Raw genomic sequence first — 20,115 nt, 5'->3', positions numbered from 1 at the left:
AATCCGGGCTTAATTTCGGTCCTGTAATAGAGTCAACAGGGTCTCAACTTTCAAGTTTCTATTTCTTTGGCATTAAACTAGATTTCGCGAATAGATCTCGATGGATATCGACGAGGAATAATCCTCTACATTGAACATCGTTTCAACTTCTTACCGGAACGAGTTCGCTAACTCCCACCTGACGCGAGAGCGATAATGTCCCCTCGTCGAGACAGTGATCGCAATCAACAAGGAAAGAACAAGGTGTCCCAATTGCCTCTAATAAATATTTAACGCAAGATACAACTTAGCAATATCCGTTAATAAATATTTAACATGTTGCAAAATTCAAGATAATGTTTCATAGAAAATAAAATAAAATTATTTCAAGAATTCTCATTTCTATATATAATCAATGATAAATTTTGCAATAATTTTATTAATATATTACTAATCAAAATATACTCCCGTATTACTAAAATGCAAACGTTAATTTCATCAATAAGAAATTAATACTTAACCGTTAGTTCACAAAGCCGTCTTCACTATCTTATTTAATAAATTTTTATATTAGACGTATATAAAAGTTGACGATAATTTTAAATATCGAACTTTACATTAAAATTACCCAAATTTAATGTGACTTTATAATATTCAAACTATATAAAAACTTAATTTAAAAAAAATTTTTAAGGACAAAGGACAAACAATTTAATCAAACATTTAACTCAATCAATTTCGTGTTATTGTACACGTTTTATCGATTTCGAATTTCGCGTAATTTACATAAATAATTTAGCGATAATTCGGTATACTAATGCAAGATAAATGCGTAAATTTACTTCTTTAATACAAAACTCGTATTTTTTTTAACACAATACGATTAACATAAATTAGAAGTAACATGGTAAAAAATTCATGTTTTAAAACATATTTACAATTTTAAGATTTCTATATATAATTCTATAATTTTTTTGTTCTACGATAAAATACTCATTGGATCTCACGTCATTTTATTTTATTGACAAAAAACCAAATTATCAATCAAATATATAGACTATGAAAGATTAGAATAAAATCGGTGCATAAGTATAAGTACGATAAGAATAAAAGTACAATCATTACCATGCTTTTTTTTAAATAAGATGAATAAAATGTGCAATATAAACAAGAATATTTTTTAATACTTTTTGTTTGTGATACACTGAGACATGCATATTGAATATATTTATATATATTACTTTCTTGCACCAATTTATATAATATTTAATCCTGAAGGAATTTTCTACTTTTTATCTATAGATAACTATTTATTTTTATTCCTCTTGTTGCAAATTATTTATTGCCTATCTATTCATCAATAGATATTATCTATTGCCAATCTGCAAATAATTATATATATATATATATATATATATATATATATATATATATATATATATTTTTTTTTTTTTTCTATTTATTTTTATTCCATATAAACACAATACATGAAACTCTTATTTTAATCTTTATTGCCCACAAAAAATAAACAGCTACAAGTTTAATGAAAGCTTAAAAAATGTACACTATTTTATATCTTGGAAAATTTTATTTTACTTCTTTATATTCATTTCTTTCATTATATTTCTTAATATCCATTTCAATAATAAATTTAAAAATTTGATTAATTTAACTGATATTAAGATCAAAAACTCAAAAAAAAAAATTTATAATTATTATCTTATATTATTCTCATAAAGTAATATTTATATTTTTCATATTATACATATCCGTAAGAGATTTATATTTCTAACTCTATAAACTTCAGACGACTGATATATCTCACTCTTATTGGTAGTGCTTTTGAGATACAGTAAAACACTAAAAGTCAACGAACGATGCATCAACATAACAAGCTCTATTTTGAACTTTATATAATATAATTTTCACAGATCCGTTACCTCAAAAAAAAAATTAATTTGTCACTCACCGATCTAATGCGCAACAGCGGAATTTATCAGCCACGTAGCTACGTTGTTTCTGTAAAATGTAAAACACAAGATTCAGATTAAAGAAGTGCTCAAAATGCTCAATGTTTACGATACAAGTAAGATAATTCTTACTTGCATCGATATTTTTACTTTTTCTCTCAATTAAATATTTATGAAAATAATTGAAAATGTATTTGAAAAATCTTTATAAGACTAAACTTGTGTAAAAATTTAATTCTTTTTATTTATTTATTATTTTTAAATCATTGAAATAAAGTGATCCAAATACAACGATTAACTTTACGCAAATAAGAAATAATACCACAAGGTTGCTCCACCGGTGCCTGATGCCTTTCTTAGGCCTCCTCTTCCTCTCAGATTGTCAGAAGCAAATTAACGCCCGACTTTATCGAATTAATCCACGAAAAAATTGCGAGCGATATCCAACGCGTTTACAGCCTAATATAACTGACCTGATTTGACTGAACAAGGATCTAACCTCGAGTAGTATATAACACGTAGTATCCATCACATACAAAAGAAAGATCATTGAAAAGTAGAAAACGCGAGCTCAATCCACGACAAGAATTTATTTCCATTTTCTACACCAGTATGTCCGGTTGTCAACCCGTCCACTCACCGTGAGATCAATTATCGCGATCGTCGCCCGTGGCAGTAATTGCGCCTGAAAAAACGTGAAAAGAACGCGGTCGTATATACCAATTATTAGAATCGCGCGACACTTTGCACGGCACTCCCGACGTTAACGACGTAACGGACTAACTGCGGTATCCAGTTAAATCGGCAGCGATCGATACGTTAACTTCTTCATCGTTAAAATACTGAGCCCTTCAGAATACTGAGCCTCTCCACCGCTTCAAACTCGTATACCTATGGATGAATAGATAGCGTGAAATACGTATTTGCTTGAATAAGTATTCTGATATGTAGAAATCATTAATCCTAAGAGTTAGTTAATCGGCCGAGGTGATATAATTGCTTATCATTCATCAAGAGTGGCCGCGTTTTGAGAAATAGATACGCTACGACGCGCGAAACAATTGTGTTGCACGCAGCGGCGTCGCGCGTCGGCTCGCTCTGCTATGCGCGGTGACTCTTTGTATACGAGAAAGATTGCCGCTCCTTACACCATTACAACAATACCTACAAGGGTAAGTCGACCGAACCGTCGTTTTGAAATACGTATTTCACGATTTATATAAAGTAAATGTACAAATATGCTATTTTTCATGTTTTAAATATTTAAATTAATTATTAATAAACAATCATTGTATCAGGTTTCTTATTACTTGACTGATTCAGTCTAACAATTCGTTTATTATTCTCCGACAGCATCTGGAGATAAACTTGAAACGATCTTAGATCTGACTATGAATATCGCTCTAAGAATCGGCAATAAAATACTGCAACTGGTCAAAAAATAGTTTTGGCCTGAGGGTGTATATTTTTTATTCCGCTTGGCAGTGAGGTATTATTAATATTAACATTTATTTAACATCAAATTTAATCATCTTTTTAAAGTAAGGTGAGTGATTTAAATCAACCGTTTTTTTATTTAAAAAAAAAAAGTTTAAATAATTTTCATGTAACGGTTAAAGTTTATTTTAATTAACTTTTTATCATCAGCTAAATTACGCTATAATGTATACGTAATACCAATTGAAAGCAAAAAAAAATCAGCTGCCAATAAACAAAAAATTGATATTATTTAAATTGTAAAAATCGATAATAAATAATAAATTTGTAATCACATATAAGTTTAATTAGCAGATTTGAGCGCAAACTTAATGAATACATGCGCGAACAATAGCACTGACGAGCTCTTTTGATCACTATAATCAGAAACTATTGTATCTTTTTATTTTCTAATTAATCTTTAGAATTTATGCTTACGCAAACAAAACTTTTAAAGTGTTGTTGCAATTGTGGAACACTCTACGCATAATTTCCGGCGCGTGGTAACGTACACCGTAGGTACAATAGAGGGTAAGGTTACCGCGGATGTGACAGATTAAGATGGTAAAATGCCTGGGGTTATGCCTGGCTGAATAGATGGATAGATACGGGCTATTGTTCTGGCCACTTGACGCAATCAAACAGTCAATCAAGATTGCGTAACACGCGAAATATCCATCCAATGCACGTTGTCGCAACCGCTTAAGATAATCGGTCCTAGTAGGCAATCCGCGCGAATGCATCACCATGCAGAAAGCGTGATACACTTTCTCAATCAGAAAGCCAGAGATGGAGAGAGAAAACAGAGAGATAAAGAGAGAGTATAATTATGAATATAATAATAAAGGCTCACATGATTACAAATTAATCTAAGAAAAATGGAGCGTCGAGCCGTAACAAGGTGTTGGTATTCATACATTCTATACTTTCAGTAAAGAAGTAACACTGAGAGTAACACAGTTATCTTGGAACATTAATATCCTTCCCTTCCCCGGAATTAAATCGACGCAATTTAATTGTTTAAAAAACTGTAAAGAATTTATTGCGAAAAATATTACTTCAGCCAGGATTCGAAGCTGGAACCTCCCATGCGGCGCGCAGTCTATTAAATTGGAATATATGTATATGTATACAGTTTGTTTACTTGAAGTGAGATTACTAAAAAATACAGAATGTGTAAACAAACAACTTTCTGTTTGTTTAATATTCAATATCAACAAGACATCCATTATTTTCATATACAAAGTAATACAGACTTAATAATAATAATAATATAATATTGAATATTAATACACAAATATTAATAATAAATATTAATTTTAATTTTAATTTTATTTAATTTTAAGGTTTATATGCATAATATTACGTAAAAGTATACAAATGTATTAAAATGGTTTGCTATAATTAATCTTGTAATGCAGTCTTCTCTCTCCCAGATTTTAGCGCAATCAAACGATAGGTTTGAGCAATTAATTTTTATTTATTTTGTATGCTAACAGTCTTGCAATTATAGTAAATAAAACGATATTTTCTTGCTGTTGGATATAATGAAAAAGATACTAAAGAAGTGAGCTGTGTTTCTCTTTGGCAATTTTGAACTTTATCTATTTCTTTAGTGAAAATGTATGAATGCTTGGTCGATGCATACATATATGCTCACGTTGTTGATATAGTAGTTAAGCAATGAATAGCATGGTTAAACGCGTAAGATGACATGACGTTATAGTATTTAATAGCGATGAATTAACTGCGCGCAATAAAACAACTAAAGGTATTTTAGAAAAGCCGCCTGAGAATACGACAGATGAGATGACAGAATAAGATCATGAGACTGATTGCTAACCTTGTTGCTAACAAAAAATTACTCTTATCTGTATGATTTTCTTGTTTATCTAGACGTATTAGAGTGATTTTAAAACATGTAAATGACTTCTCATGTATTTTCATTAATTTATTTTATTTTCCATGTGGCATATCAAACTCATGAGAACCAGGAAAACCTTAGGAAAATCAGAACAGACGGAGGGACAGAGAAGAAAAAAAAATAACCATGCATACTTATGCATTTACGCACCTGTATACACAAGCAATATAACACTTGAATATATAGATCAAACACTCTGTTCAATACTCAATATCAACGAAATATCCATTACTTTCATATACAAAGTAATGGACTAAGATCATGAGGCTAACCTTGTTACTAAAATTACTCTTATCTTCATCATTTTCTTGTCTAAACATATTAGGACGATTTAAAAACATGTAAATGTCTTCTCATTTGACCTTTAATTAACTGTTATTTATTTCCACGCGGCATATTAAACTCATAAGAACCGGTTATAGAGATTACAGGTATAAATAAAACATGAATTCTGTACTTAGAACACAAAGTATCATGATAATTAAAAAGAATGACTATCTCAGTGTTCGTATATATCATAAGAGAGATAAATAAACAAATAGATAGATAAATAGATACAGAAATAGAAAAAGAGAGAAAGAGAGAGAAATAATATACTTTCTATAGTAACTTTTTAATCTTCAGTATATGTATTGTACTTTTATTTGAAATTGGCCGAATAATATTTTGTAATTTATTAACAATTTTGAAATTTACAAATTCATAAAAAGTTATTCATTTTTCATTTAAGTTAATCCCTCTCTAATAAAATAAAAACTGCGTGTCAGATTATACAAAACTAACTTTAACTATAGGCGCGTTCTTACTACATGCATCAGACTAATTTAGTAATCTCAAGGTGAATGGCCTGCGGATACAATCACGGTAATTTACAAGCGTTCAATAATATGCTTAACTATTCTCGTTTCATTGCATGCACCATACAAAGCTAATATACAGAGCATGCATGTTTCCTTCGGAATACATTCTTGCCATTCATAGATGAGCACATAATGGATACTCTAAGAATCAGCTCAATCAGCATGTGTTATTGGGAAATACTCAGACTGACTGGACTGAAAGTTGACTGAGAGTCATTGCATTAGGATTGCTTTAAAAATGTAATGTGGTTTGCAAATACCGCGCTGAATCATTATAGGAAAGTGTCTTGATGAAAATATATAATATGCTAAAATTTTTCTATTTATAACTTCTGATAAAATTAAATTAAAAATTTTATACATAATTCGTTAAATTGTGATTTAGAATTAATAATGTAAACAATTATAATAATAGTAATATTTTAAAATAGACATGTATATGTATATATACATACATACATACATTATTATATAATATAAAAATATAAATTTAAGTAGAAATATATATAATTAAATTGTTACAATATAAAATTAAAATAACCATTAGCCATAGGCAAGATAAATTTTACGTATTGCTATTGCAAACCGCATTAAAAAATTGAGGACGAGGTTTTATGAAACATGAAAGTAAGCATAGACCTTGAGTTCTACCCGCTTTCCTCTTGAATACAGTGAACTTTTTAAGATAATGATTCTGTTGTAAAAATTATTAATTATTAACGCATTATTGCGAAACTCACAAGTTTGCTTAATTTTTCGAGTGTTGAAAGTTACTGCATATTTCTTCCAAAATTCTTTGTATAAGCAGCAAAATAAGAGAAAAGATATGTTTTTAGAGGTATTATGTTTTTGATTAATATCTATGATGTACGATCCGACATTCTTTGTCAAAATTCTAGTTTAGCTTTTACCTATTCTCTCTAACCGTATATTTCTGTCATTCTGCATCTCTATCTTATCGTAATTATATTACAATATATTTATCGTTGATCAGACTTTGCGTCTTGTATTATAAAAATATATTCGATTGAGTAAATAAAAATTAATTAATTCTCAAAACATGTAAAGATTACATATATGTACTAAGCGGAAGAACATATCCGATAGAAAATTTTTACGTATAATAATAGAAAATATCATCTAAATTTTAGAATCTATATTACAAAATATGTATACATTCTTATTAATATAAGAGCCAGTATTAAATCTCTATAGAGTTCCTCCGACATTATAAAGATTATTATTGATTGCATCTATTGTAGCAATAGGAAGATTGTGGTGCAATAGGAAAATGAATGTTATCTCATTATGTCGGATTCTCCCCTTTTCATCACATCAGCACGAGCTTGCAAACTAGATGATTAATCACAGCAATAATGTAATTTTTATTTAAATCCATTTTTGGCATTTTTACATAGGAAGAATATAATATATTAATTGTATTTTATCACGTTATCCAATTATTTAGACATTTATATGTACCTATATTATATATATATTCTATCTAATATAGATATTATCGTATATTATCGTCAAACTTCGATATAGAAGAACTTTATATAAAAAAAATATTGTTTCAGAGAAACTAACGCAGCAAAATGTAACACTGACGTAGAATTCCGATTATTGTTGGCAATAATTCCCATCAAACTTTTCCCATCTTATTTCCTAAAGAAGATTGCGTTCGTTATTATAAATCTAGGCCTCTAAGGAAAACCAATCTCGGTAATAAATTCTTCTTACGCAATGTACAGTTACTCCTTATTGTTACAATATAAGTATAATTACGATATCAGACTTTTGTAGGCAAATCAAACACGCGTTGACATGAGATTACCATATTCTAAAATTTTTAAGAATGCTAAATAAAATCAGTTGGTAACTTTATGCGACGTAAAAATGTTTCTCTTTATATCTTATAATTACAATGCTTAGATATTAATCTTTTATATACCTACATCACATTCTAGATAATGGAAATATAACCGAAATATAATCGAAATAAATATGTATAATACACAATTTTAATCTAATGCTGCGCTCATAGTGTTGCATCTTATTTTTCAAATCTATTTTCTCTTAGTAAGTATTCACGGTTATACGGTTGATTCGTATATAATTGTATAAGAATATGTTCTTCTCAATCATTTCTCTCATATCGTATAAAGGAGAGATAAAATTAGAGAAAAGAACTTTGTAAGATGTACGCACTGAAGGAAAAGGCTACTTTATAAAACAGTAATTATTTTCAAGGTTGCTTAGTTGTTCTATTCGCTGTGTAAAATTATAACATTATAACCGAATCCTGATTCACAATTCTATGTGCGATTAATTGAATTTCTTTCCAATATTTTACTTCAACCCGTGATTGTTCAATTAATCTTTAAGATTTATCAAATTGATCTCGCAACTTAAACAGCACGTAAAGACATCTTTTCAAGCATCTTTTAGACATGCGTGCTGTCTGGGAACGTATACAAATAATTTGGAATAACTTCATGGGAGCCAAAATTGATGTAACAAAATTTATGTACCTAATTCAAAATTGTAATAAAAAATTATCTCTCGTAATGTAAAAATAATTATTTTTTTTGTATTTGCGCCTTAATGTGTTCGCCGAAATATAGTGTTATTATTACTAAAACAAAGATATAAAACTTTTGTTATAACTTAAAGTTATATTAAAACAATTTACCACTGTTATAATTTTATGGTAAATAATTACTATAAAAGTCTAATCGTACCATGAAATGAAAGAATTAATCATAAAACATATGATGATTTGGGAAATACGAATGATATATACTGGCCGTTCCTGCGAAAGTTATGCGGAAGGTCTGGGAAAAAGTTCTAAATCATGCTCGCGCGTCGGTGATCCCAGAAAACGTTAATGAGGGGCAAATAGCGCTCGACAAAGTGACGCAGAGTTGCAGAGCTAATAGTGGTGGCGGTATAGGGGACAACGCAAACAATGTCTCGTGGTCGGTTCTATATAAGAGTACATGTAGTATCAACCGAAGGAAGCATTCTCTTTTAGTAACCAGCCCGCTGATGATCAGACGTTAAAATCTCGCCACAAAAATCGCATCGCCAAGTTGTCTGAATTGCGTCGAAGAAGAAGAGTTAGGACATAACCGGAATAACCGGATAGAAAACATCAAGAGAAGAAAAGAAAAGACACAAAGTAAAAGAGATAGAACAAATTAACGAATTCGTGCCTTCAGAAAGAAACTGCTGAGTGAAATAAGTGTTCGGGTAAAGATATGTACGAGTGAAAGGGAACCGGAATTATTTTATTTCGACAGTCGTTGGCAGTGCGAGCGACGACGTACAAGTGTTAGCGCTTGCTGAAATTGTTGATTGCTGGAGACACATAAAAAGTCAGGCAGAATAGTGTGATAAGGTGAGTGAGTCTTGACATGATGAAGTGTGAATCGCGGAAGAGGTTTACAGTGTACTAATAAATTAAACGGTAAATTAATAAAAAATAGCTTTTATTGCCATATACATATAGTATGATATAATAGATAATAAGTGCAAGTATTAAAAATTGAATGTTTCTCTACGATAAATTTAGAATATTTAATTATTATTAATACCCAGAGCATTAATCTTTTTGCACGGTTTTATTTTTACGCGACTAAAATTTTTAAAGTATTATTCAAAAACTAGTAATCTTTTTTTATGTGCTTAACTCTTCTATGTAATATTCATAAAAAAGTACCGCGTAATTCGAGTAATAGATGCTTATAACGGCGGCATATTTTATTATATTAAGAACAATTTATATAAATAATGCATGTTGATATACTTCAGAGGGTGAATTTACATATTAAAATATAAAAAAAAAATATAATCATATAAATTATGCTTATATTAATTCTGATTCAAAATAAATATTTGTCTTTTACTTTATACACCAAGAACATGTCTTAATACATTTGTATATATATATATATATATATATATATATGTAGGTCCGGAAGTATGTTCCAGAACTTTTATTTTTGATATCGGTATATTCCGGGACATTTGGCAGTTTCCAGGACTGTCCTGGAAAAAATTCATGTCCTACGGCAATTTTCGGGACAGTTTTTTGAATCTGATTACATATATATGCGTTATATTCCAGGACTGTACATTTCAAAAAACGTAAACAGTCCCGGAACATACCTCTGGACCTACATATATATATATATATATATATATATATAAATAAGCTTATTATACAAAAATATTATTTAAATTTTTTTGTAAAATATTAGACAGTTCACAATTTATATCAACCTACCGATCTTAAAATTTCTTACAAATTCCGTAACAAATTTCCACATTACTATTATACATACAACAGAATTACCTACTTATATATATACGATAATAAAATTAAATGAGTTCTTTTTAAAAAAAAAATACATTAACCATTATGATTCATCATTGCTTCAACTCTTGCAAAATCTATATCTAAAATATACATTACCACGTAATATATAAAAAATATTAAATAATCAATTCAGTGGTCTGAAAGTCTAAACATATTATACAATACAATTATTCATTTGACTAGAAGAATACTTGTATTTTAGATCATGATCATAATTATCAAAAGAGACTGATCTCTTAAATGATACATATCAAAGAGAAATCTAACAAAATTAACTCTAACAATGACATTGTACTATTAACGAAATCTATTTTGACATTCTGAAGGAGCTTTCTACCATTCGATATAGTTATAAACAATAAATGTGTTTCAAGTCTGAAAAATTTAATCGGCGCGCAGTCAAGGTTGGAAGATATGTAAAATAGAAATAAAAATAAAACTTTTGCGCATTATTTACCGCGCCTGGTTCTTAGTTAGCCCGTTTTCTATATTCGTCGAATAAATGTGTTCTTGTGTAAGAAACAATCCTCTCTGTCTATAACATATCTGCACAGATTGGACGGTTAGACTACTACGAAAGAATACAAGTTTATTGCCACGGTCGCCGCCGTTTTTGACCTCTTATGTAAGTTTCATTAGCTATTCTCGCACAAATTAATAGGATCTCAATGTTATTATAAGGTACTGGTGGCAAATAAGACCCCTACCTTATTTAAAAATAAATTATTGTAGTTGATTAATAAATTATAATAAAAAGGCCTTGTAGGTATTAAACTTTATTTTATTCTAAATAAAAAAACATATATATCGATAATTCTTTCTCAAATAAACATTTTATAGACAAATTTAAAAAAAGTCTACTTTGGGCTTTATTAAAATATGGTAGTATAATAAGGCCCGAACCTTAAAAAAACATTTTCAAAAACTTTAATACATAAAAGAATTTACAAAATAACGTAACAAACTACATTTAGAAAACTTTAAAAAACGAACAATATAATGGCAAGTACTAAATAAATTAAAACAAAAAAAAATATAATAAAACTTACGAATCTTTATTCGACATTGCCACGAATCGTAGCACTTACGTTATAATCGATTTGATCCATTACTGTACAGAATATTAAGAAATGCGCTTAAGACTTGAAGATATTATAATACTCATCAAATTAAATTTAAAAAATCAATTTAAATTGAAAAATTATGACAGAAATTAAGAAAATTATTTTCAGTTTACCAAAATTACCAAAAATTACTCAATGTTAGCAATTATTATCATTAGGATGCTCACGGGATAACAATAAGTTTAGTCATTTAGTAATTTAGTCGTCAAGACTAAAATTAGATTATTAATTTTAAAATCCCGTTTTAAAATGTTTGAATAATGCATCTCGGCATATTATGATTGAACGATTCGCTACTTATTTCCTTCGTTTCTAACAGTGTTCGCGTTTTATTGATAGCATTGAATATATTATAAGTGCGACGTGCGAATATTGTACGCATCTTAACGTGTGTATGAACAACCTTCCTCTATATGTGAATTTCTGTTTCTTTTTATCGAGTCAAGGCGAGACGGAATTCCGAGACTCCTTTTTTCCTTCCGCCGACAACACTACCGTAACACGTGTAAAGAAAAAACAAACGTCTCATATCTTAGAGTTTACTGGTGTGTTTTAATGCTACAGTATAATTCAGGAATGCAAACAAAGATATTTTTTTATCACAAATACGTTAATAACGCTTGTCTTGTAAATATCTTGCCATTATTGTGTACTGTTCCTGTGGGAATTTTAACTATTTATTTAATATAGACTTAATCCAATTGATTTTTAATTTTTAACAAAATCGATAATTGATTACGCATAATGCAAACTGTTTTAATAATATAAAAATCAAATGGGTAGTGTAACCCATTATCTCACAGCGATAATTGAAAAGAAACTTATAATTTTTTAGTTATACTAAATAAAGATAAAGTTATCAATTTTAACTAATTATTAGCAGTTGCTTCAAGATCATTATGATCGTTTATTAAGACAAACATTTCTTTTTGAATGTGAAACATCACGGTTATCCTAATGTTGACGATTATTTGAGAGAGAATTGATTTTGCGATTATGTGACTTGTCCACCAAAGAGCTGCCCTTTCTTTTTCAGATTTCTCTCTATGGTAACATCCTAGCAGTCTTACATAATATATCAAGAGGCACGGTAGTGTCTCACGCCAAGTACGCGCGGAGCGAAACCGCACCGTGACTCTTTTACGCGAACGCATGAGTTGCGAGTACCCGAGATTTTTAGTATGCAACCATGTATTATGTATATATTACTTATGCAACTATGTATTATTTTCAGACACAAATATTTAGTACAATTGAGCATTTTAATAAAAAAATAATTTATCTCTAAAATAAATTAACGTGCGCGGAAAAAAAATATAGTGCACACAACCAAAAAAATTTAGTTGTATATAAGCAACCTAGCTGCATCATCCTAGTTAATTTTGAGCGGTAATTATGTGTATGGTTGATATGACTTTTAATTTATGTGTCAACTGCATCAACGTAGTTGCGCGTGATTTGGTTGCCACAACCAAAACTTAGTTCAGAACCTTTTATTATGAGTGAATTATCTATCAATATAGTTGCATCAATCGGGATGCTAAGGGCCAAAGCACATAACATATGGCGTATATAGCAATATACGACAGTCGTAGTCGTGGACATAAGTAACGCACAAGCTTTGACGTATTCTGACAGTCAGGATACGCCAAAACATGTGCGTTACTTATGTCCACGACTACGACTGTCATATATCGCTACGCCATGTTATGTGCTTTGGCCCTTAAGCAACGATGTCAGAAAACAAAAGCGATTCACTACGCACGCAACTACAAATGTGTATGTACATACATGTGATAGCGCACATTTTTTAGCGCATAGTAAACTAATTGTAAGTGAACTAGTGAATCACGAGTCGCGTTTCCTTGCATACGTTGCAACGTGTTAATAGCGCGCATTATCCTAGCATCGCTGATACAAAGACGGTTTACTGCAAATATAAGAGCATATAAGTACAAGTGTATACATACGCGTCTATAAGTAAGTACGCTGGCTGAGAAGTTCGTTGTGTCGACTTCATTATTTTCTATTTCGTCATTACGGATTAGCGGTAAATTTATATGTTCGTATTTACAGTAACCACTGCAATGGTGCAGTGATAGCGATTTACTTTTATACTACATCAAGAATTATCTAAGCCAACCAAATAATACAGTTGCCATTAAAATATTTGTAATTGAAGTATCAAGAAACAGTTTTGTTGGAGCAACAAGGTATCGTCGCACTGCTGCAATATAGCTATCGACAATTGCTCTGATGTGGTTGCAGCAAACACATAATTGGTTGTTCCATATTTTTATACTATTAAATCTGGTTGACACAATCAGACTTGTGTGTGCCAACACCATACTGTTTTTTTCCGTGTGCGTATCAATATTTCTTTACACACTTCTTGTCACAAATCTTATCACAAAATGTAAACTTTTGTTTTGCAAAATATAAAAAATTCATATAAAATAATCAATTAATCTCTATAAAACTATCAACTTCAAAAAGCAAGGTTTTACCCTCGAAAGTATATTAATATGTATGTTTATACATTCAATAATAAATACGTGCTTATTAATTTTCATTCTAAATTAAATTTTAGATCTTTGCTAACATTTGAAGCAAGCAGTTACAATTTCTACGAACATTTGAAAATGGGTACTTTGCAGCAGCAATCGATTTTAAGAGGTCAGCAGACAGGAAGAAATCAGGAAAAAGATTTAGTGCATGAATTATTCAGTCGTGCAGCAAAAGTCCATCCAAATCAAACCGCGTTATATTACGAAGGTAAGGAGTTTTGCTTCTCGATATAAAATATAATAGAAGTCACATCGAGAAAGTGGTCTAGAATATGATTTTTGACAATTTAAATAACCAGTTGTATTAAATCTATAATGCCTACGAGATAATGTGGACATTGTATGGAAAGAAAATCTATATCTAAACATTGTTGGAAACTCGATACAGATGACGCCGGCCAGAAATACGTGCTGTCTTTTAAAGAATTGGATAACATCACCAATCAGTTGGCACGAGGTTTACAAAAGTATGAAAAGACTGAAACAACTTCTCAGTCATTAATAGCTGTTTGCATGAAACCGTCGCATCGGCTCCCAACTGTATTACTTGGTGTACTGAAAGCAGGAATGGCTTATCTACCTTTGGACGCGGAATTTCCGATGTCTAGAGTGAAACACATTATCGAAGAAGCGCAACCATTAATAGTGGTGGTCGAGGAAGGAGGTAAATGTCCTCTTTTACATCGTACAAGTGTTCCAAAATAAATATCATAACAAATTTAGTTTATCATTATTCGATTTCTACATTTAATTTTATGTAATTTTTTATCTTGTTTTTAGTTATTTACCTATTTAGTTATTTACCTATCTCTTATTCCAGTTTTATCTATTATGCAGTTTTATTGCTTTTATCTAGAAAATAGAAGAATCAGTTAAATATGAAATGTGCCAATGTTTTATAATATTAATGTTTGTTAATTTCTAAAGATTAAACTTTAATAATATTTTTAATCCTAAATTATTAATCTTAGAATTCTATAATAGTTAATCTTAAATAAGTGATTTGTCGTTTGTTATAATATCCATAATGTGAATATAGAAAAGATAATATGTTGCTCTAATCTAATTCATGCGAAGCTATAATATCTTTAAATATATAGGATTTGAAAATACCACAATTTTTAGTTTTATTCCTTTAATGAAAATATAAAATATTCAAAAATAATTAAGTTATATTATTTTCACTTTATTTAGTGTTAATGTAATAATTTCACATCATTGATTTTAATTATTTTATATTGATTTCAATTTGTACGAGATCTACCAAAATTTTATACAAAATCTCATAATTTCATTATTTAAAAATATTTCAACTTTATAGTAAATTAACGTGATTACCATCAATCAAAACCAAACGTCTATTAAGCTGGCACAGCCATTTCGGCACAATTGAATGACTTATATAAAAATTAATTGAAATTTTTTGCTAATTAATTGCTCTATTTCCGATTTTTTTGCTCCAGCTGATTTGCTAAAAATAATGACTGTGCTTCCTCTAGTCTTAAGCTAGCACAGCCATTGTTTTTAGCAAATCGACCAAAACAAAAAAATCGAAAATAGAGCAATTAATTAGCAAAAAAATAGCGAGTGTAGTGATATATGTGATATATACGACATATAAAAAATATGATATACATAGTATATATAATATATACACTGAGAAAAAACGAAATAGTTGTGGCAACTATAATTTGACAACTCTGAAATTTAAGTACTTGCAACTAGTTTTACAAAGTAATAGGAACTAAAGTAGTACTGAATACTATAAAAATATAGTCACAGAAACAACATTTTTCAACTATTGGTTGATAGTGAAATAACGCCTCAATTATAATTACACAGTTATATAGACTCCATACAAATACATATGACAATAACATTTATCCAGTTTAAACAAATATTTTTTTGAAGTTTAGTAAAGCATACTTCCAAAAGCCAAATTTTATAAATTTAATTATACTAAAATGACTGTGCCAGCTTAATGACGTCAAAACGATGCTATCAAACCTACGCGTTCGCCACTAATGTACAATATGTGGATGAAGCAGATAAAGGATTGAATAATTGTGAGATATCTACGTCATAATTCTTTCTTACCACACTTATGTGATTTCTCGCGCAATTTTCGCAATATATATAGATCTATTATGATGATTAGTTTTTACCCAGAGGATTAACAGCATTACTTTGAAAGCGAATGATGGATTATTTCAAAACAATTTGCAGAACGCGGATAGATTTTATTATTCCTTCAGTTTTATAAATATGCGCAAAAGAACCTTGAGATTTTTTATTCTTTCAGCTATAAATATGTGCGAAAGAACCTTCATTTTGATTGGACATAATTGAAAATAATAGATAATTGATATTTTCTCCGCTTCTATTTATTCCTTCAATATGAACAATTAACTCAAAATACGATTCTGCTTTTAGCGGATTCATCAATCTATGAGGGAGCTTTAGTCATGACGTATGAACAACTTTTGGAGAAAGCTAAACAAGAACAGGAAGATGCATTACAAACTAAAGAGAGCTTGAATCAACTCGCTATTGTTCTTTATACTTCCGGAAGTACAGGAATTCCCAAAGGTAATAATACCACATTTTATTATAGATACTAATTATATAATACAATGTAAAGAATACAATTTAACGCGTGCATACTCGTTTTATTCATTATAAATTGACGTTATTTGTTACTAAATGTCGTAACAGTATATTTTTATTATTTTTACAATATCATGTTCATACGTGGCAAATAAGAACTGTGTTTCTGTAAAAGGATATAAACCCTCATTTAAATTATAGAAAAATATAAGACAAAAGTAGCAAATTGTGAATTTATAGTTTGTAAAAGAGCAAGAATCTGGAAGAGCATAATTGTTTGTAATATACACATTTATCTTCTTAAAGGTGTGCTTATACCGCATGCTACTCTATTGAATCGTCTACAATGGCAATGGAGGGAACTTCCATTCGCTGATGATGAAAAACGATGTGTTTTTAAAACTTCCCTTACTTTCGTCGATAGTGTTCCCGAAATTTGGGGACCTCTTTTACAAAGCCGTACCCTAGTAATTATCCCGAAAAGCGTGACTAAAGATCCGGAAAAGTTAGTACCGCTTTTAGAAGAACATCAGGTAAAAACTCACTAATTTATTGTTGACAAGTTAAGTTACCACATATCTTTATGAGACTAGATTTACTATTTTTGTTTTTCTTTTAAATAATTAATGGCATAAAAATATATTTGGTGGCTATAATTTTAACATAATGCAATTAGTAAAAAACAACAACAGTTACAACAACAGTTCGAAAATGAACTGAATAAATACTGATCAAAAAGTTTTCGGTAAACTCTAGCTAATTTACAATTTTATGAAATCTTTTGCCATCTGTTGTCTAATGTAATGGGTAAATCACATGAATCGTGTACATGTGATATAACTTAATTTATGACAAAAAAAATTATCTATATTTCAGATACAACGCTTAGTCCTTGTGCCATCGTTGTTGCGTTCATTGCTCATGTATCTAGACTTGCGAGTGAGTATGTAAAGTTATATTCACCATGTAATTTATCGCAAGATAGGCGAACCTATTATTATTACGTAAATTTCTCGGAAATTTTAATCGTGATTTTACGCAACATTATACGAAAGGTTACGAACAACGTGCTTTCCTGACCATTAAAATGAGTAACTTTCAATATCTCATAATGATGATAATAATTCACTATACATCGATGATAAGGCATAAGACGTGTGGACGTTTTTCCTTTAATACTCGCAAAGATCTTAAGCAGCCTCTTACTTTTAGCATTTCAACATTAGTTTGGAAACGTTAGACACGCTTTATTCGTCACGCTTAAGCAAATTACAAAACGTACATGCGAAGCAATTGTATATTGAATAAATAAGAATCAACGCTTTCACAATTCTGCGATTTTCATATCGGCGTGTCATAATTGCGAAGTTTTCCACTAATCAATATAAGTTCGCGCTTGTAAATTACCCAACGCGGATTACGAGCATTCGATTAAATGTTTAATTAGCGAAAGTCATGCTATCGAAGTATCTGTGTCAATAAGGTGTTAATTGACAGGTGTCAGTAAATTAATTAAAGGATAATAAAAAACATGCTTATTATCCTAAGCGGATTAGAAAATTTGTATATTATTTTTATCGCAAATCGAGACACCTGAGACACGGTTATGATTTACACGATATGAATGTACACCGCTTTGCAACACCTTGGATTTGATATACGGTCTGTCGTTGCTTTGCACAGGATAATGACAACGTTCTCGATCGCTTGAAACTCTGGGTTTGTTCCGGAGAAACTTTGTCGGTCGCATTGGCCAATCAATTTTTCACCACGTTTGACAACAAGGGCAAGATATTAGCTAATTTCTACGGTAGCACGGAAGTCATGGGTGACGTTACATATTACCTATTAAACAAACGGGAACAATTACAAGGGATGGAGAAAGTGCCAATCGGTAAAACTAATAAAATAAAGTTAAAAAAATAAAATAATGTTATAAAAGTAACAAAATAATTAAATAATTAATATAACAATATAACAAAGCATATAACAACATTTAATAATTAATTCTAAGTTAATAAATACAGGGAGAGAATTTTTTGTTATATTTTACCCTTAAATTCACTATAAACTTGGGACAACTTGGCAACCAAGGAATTTTTGAAATATACAAAAAACATTTTACAAACAACGTGATAAAAATTACCAAGCAGATTAGTAAATTTTGAAAAATTATTGAAATTTTCTAGATATATTTTAGTAAAATTAATCAAACATATTTTATATTTTAATGCAATAGATATTAATACTTTTTATTGTGGTAGATATTAATCAGAATAGCTCGCATAAAATTCTTGGTGGATACATGTTGTCCCACAACTACCATGATTTCAGGGTAAATTCTAAGAGAAAATTCTCTCAGTGTAAAAGTCTATTTCAGTAGATTACTATTACTAATAAATAATAATCGCTAAACAACATTTACATGGCTCGCTGTGTCTTTGCAGGAAAGCCGATCGACAACTGCATAATTTATCTCGTGAACAAGGACTTGCGACTGATCCCCCAGGGAGAAGTCGGAGAGTTGATCGTGGCTGGAAGAAATCTTGCCGCGGGTTATATATGCGAACGAGACACACATAAATTTTTGGACAATCCTCATGCCATTGATCCAGGTGAGAAAATAAAATAACACAACAAGAAGATCGAATTCTATGTCTTTCGAACTTGAAGTATTCGCTGCGACCTACAAATTCTCCTATTCATAATCTTAGTTTCCCTTACAAGCGAAACGTCGCGTTTTCTTTAGTGGAAAGAATTACGACTTTATTACGCATTTAAAAATGTACTGATGTCTACAGAATATCCAAAAATCTTCCGTACGGGTGATTACGCTAAAATTGTCAAAGACTCGGTAATTTACGAAGGACGAGTGGATTCGCAGATCAAGATTAGGGGTCATCGTGTCGATTTCACGGAAGTTGAAAAGGTGATCGCCAGGGTACCCAATATTGATAAAGTCGTGGTTCTCTGTCACAAACCCGGCGAACTGTCACAGGTAAATATTTCAATATATGTGTGTGCAAAATAAAATGTAAATATGTTGAAAAAATTTACAAAAAATAATTTTTTTTAAATTTTCCATAAATATCTTAGAGCTAAATAACCATACATATCAATTCTTCTAATCGCTTTAAATATAAAATCAACCTTTAATATTTTTGGTTGTGCTCATCATTTTCATGTTAAGAAGAAATTGAAGTACTTTATCAATTAAATATCGA

General features: G+C 30.0%; 1 protein-coding gene and 1 long non-coding RNA gene across 2 annotated transcripts in view; one reads left to right on the top strand and one right to left on the bottom strand.

Moving 5' to 3' along the window:
• LOC139813851 (uncharacterized) overlaps nt 1–20,115 on the bottom strand; it is a 77,695-nt gene that overhangs the window by 4,708 nt on the left and 52,872 nt on the right. Inside the window, exons 2-3 of the long non-coding RNA XR_011732267.1 lie at nt 2,272–2,840; nt 1,949–1,998 (exon numbers count right to left, since the gene is read on the bottom strand). This is a non-coding gene — a long non-coding RNA (uncharacterized lncRNA). The remainder of the gene's footprint in view (nt 1–1,948; nt 1,999–2,271; nt 2,841–20,115) is intronic.
• LOC139812599 (beta-alanyl-bioamine nonribosomal peptide synthetase ebony-like) overlaps nt 9,167–20,115 on the top strand; it is a 32,784-nt gene continuing 21,835 nt past the window's right edge. Inside the window, exon 1 of the mRNA XM_071777554.1 lies at nt 9,167–9,612. The gene's annotated coding sequence lies outside the window, so the exon portion shown is untranslated. The remainder of the gene's footprint in view (nt 9,613–20,115) is intronic.

The sequence above is a fragment of the Temnothorax longispinosus genome, chromosome 5, assembly GCF_030848805.1.
Source record: "Temnothorax longispinosus isolate EJ_2023e chromosome 5, Tlon_JGU_v1, whole genome shotgun sequence".
NCBI classification, from domain to species: domain Eukaryota; kingdom Metazoa; phylum Arthropoda; class Insecta; order Hymenoptera; family Formicidae; genus Temnothorax; species Temnothorax longispinosus.
The sequence above is the reverse complement of the archived record's forward strand: the minus strand, read 5'-3'. Positions and strand labels throughout refer to the sequence as shown.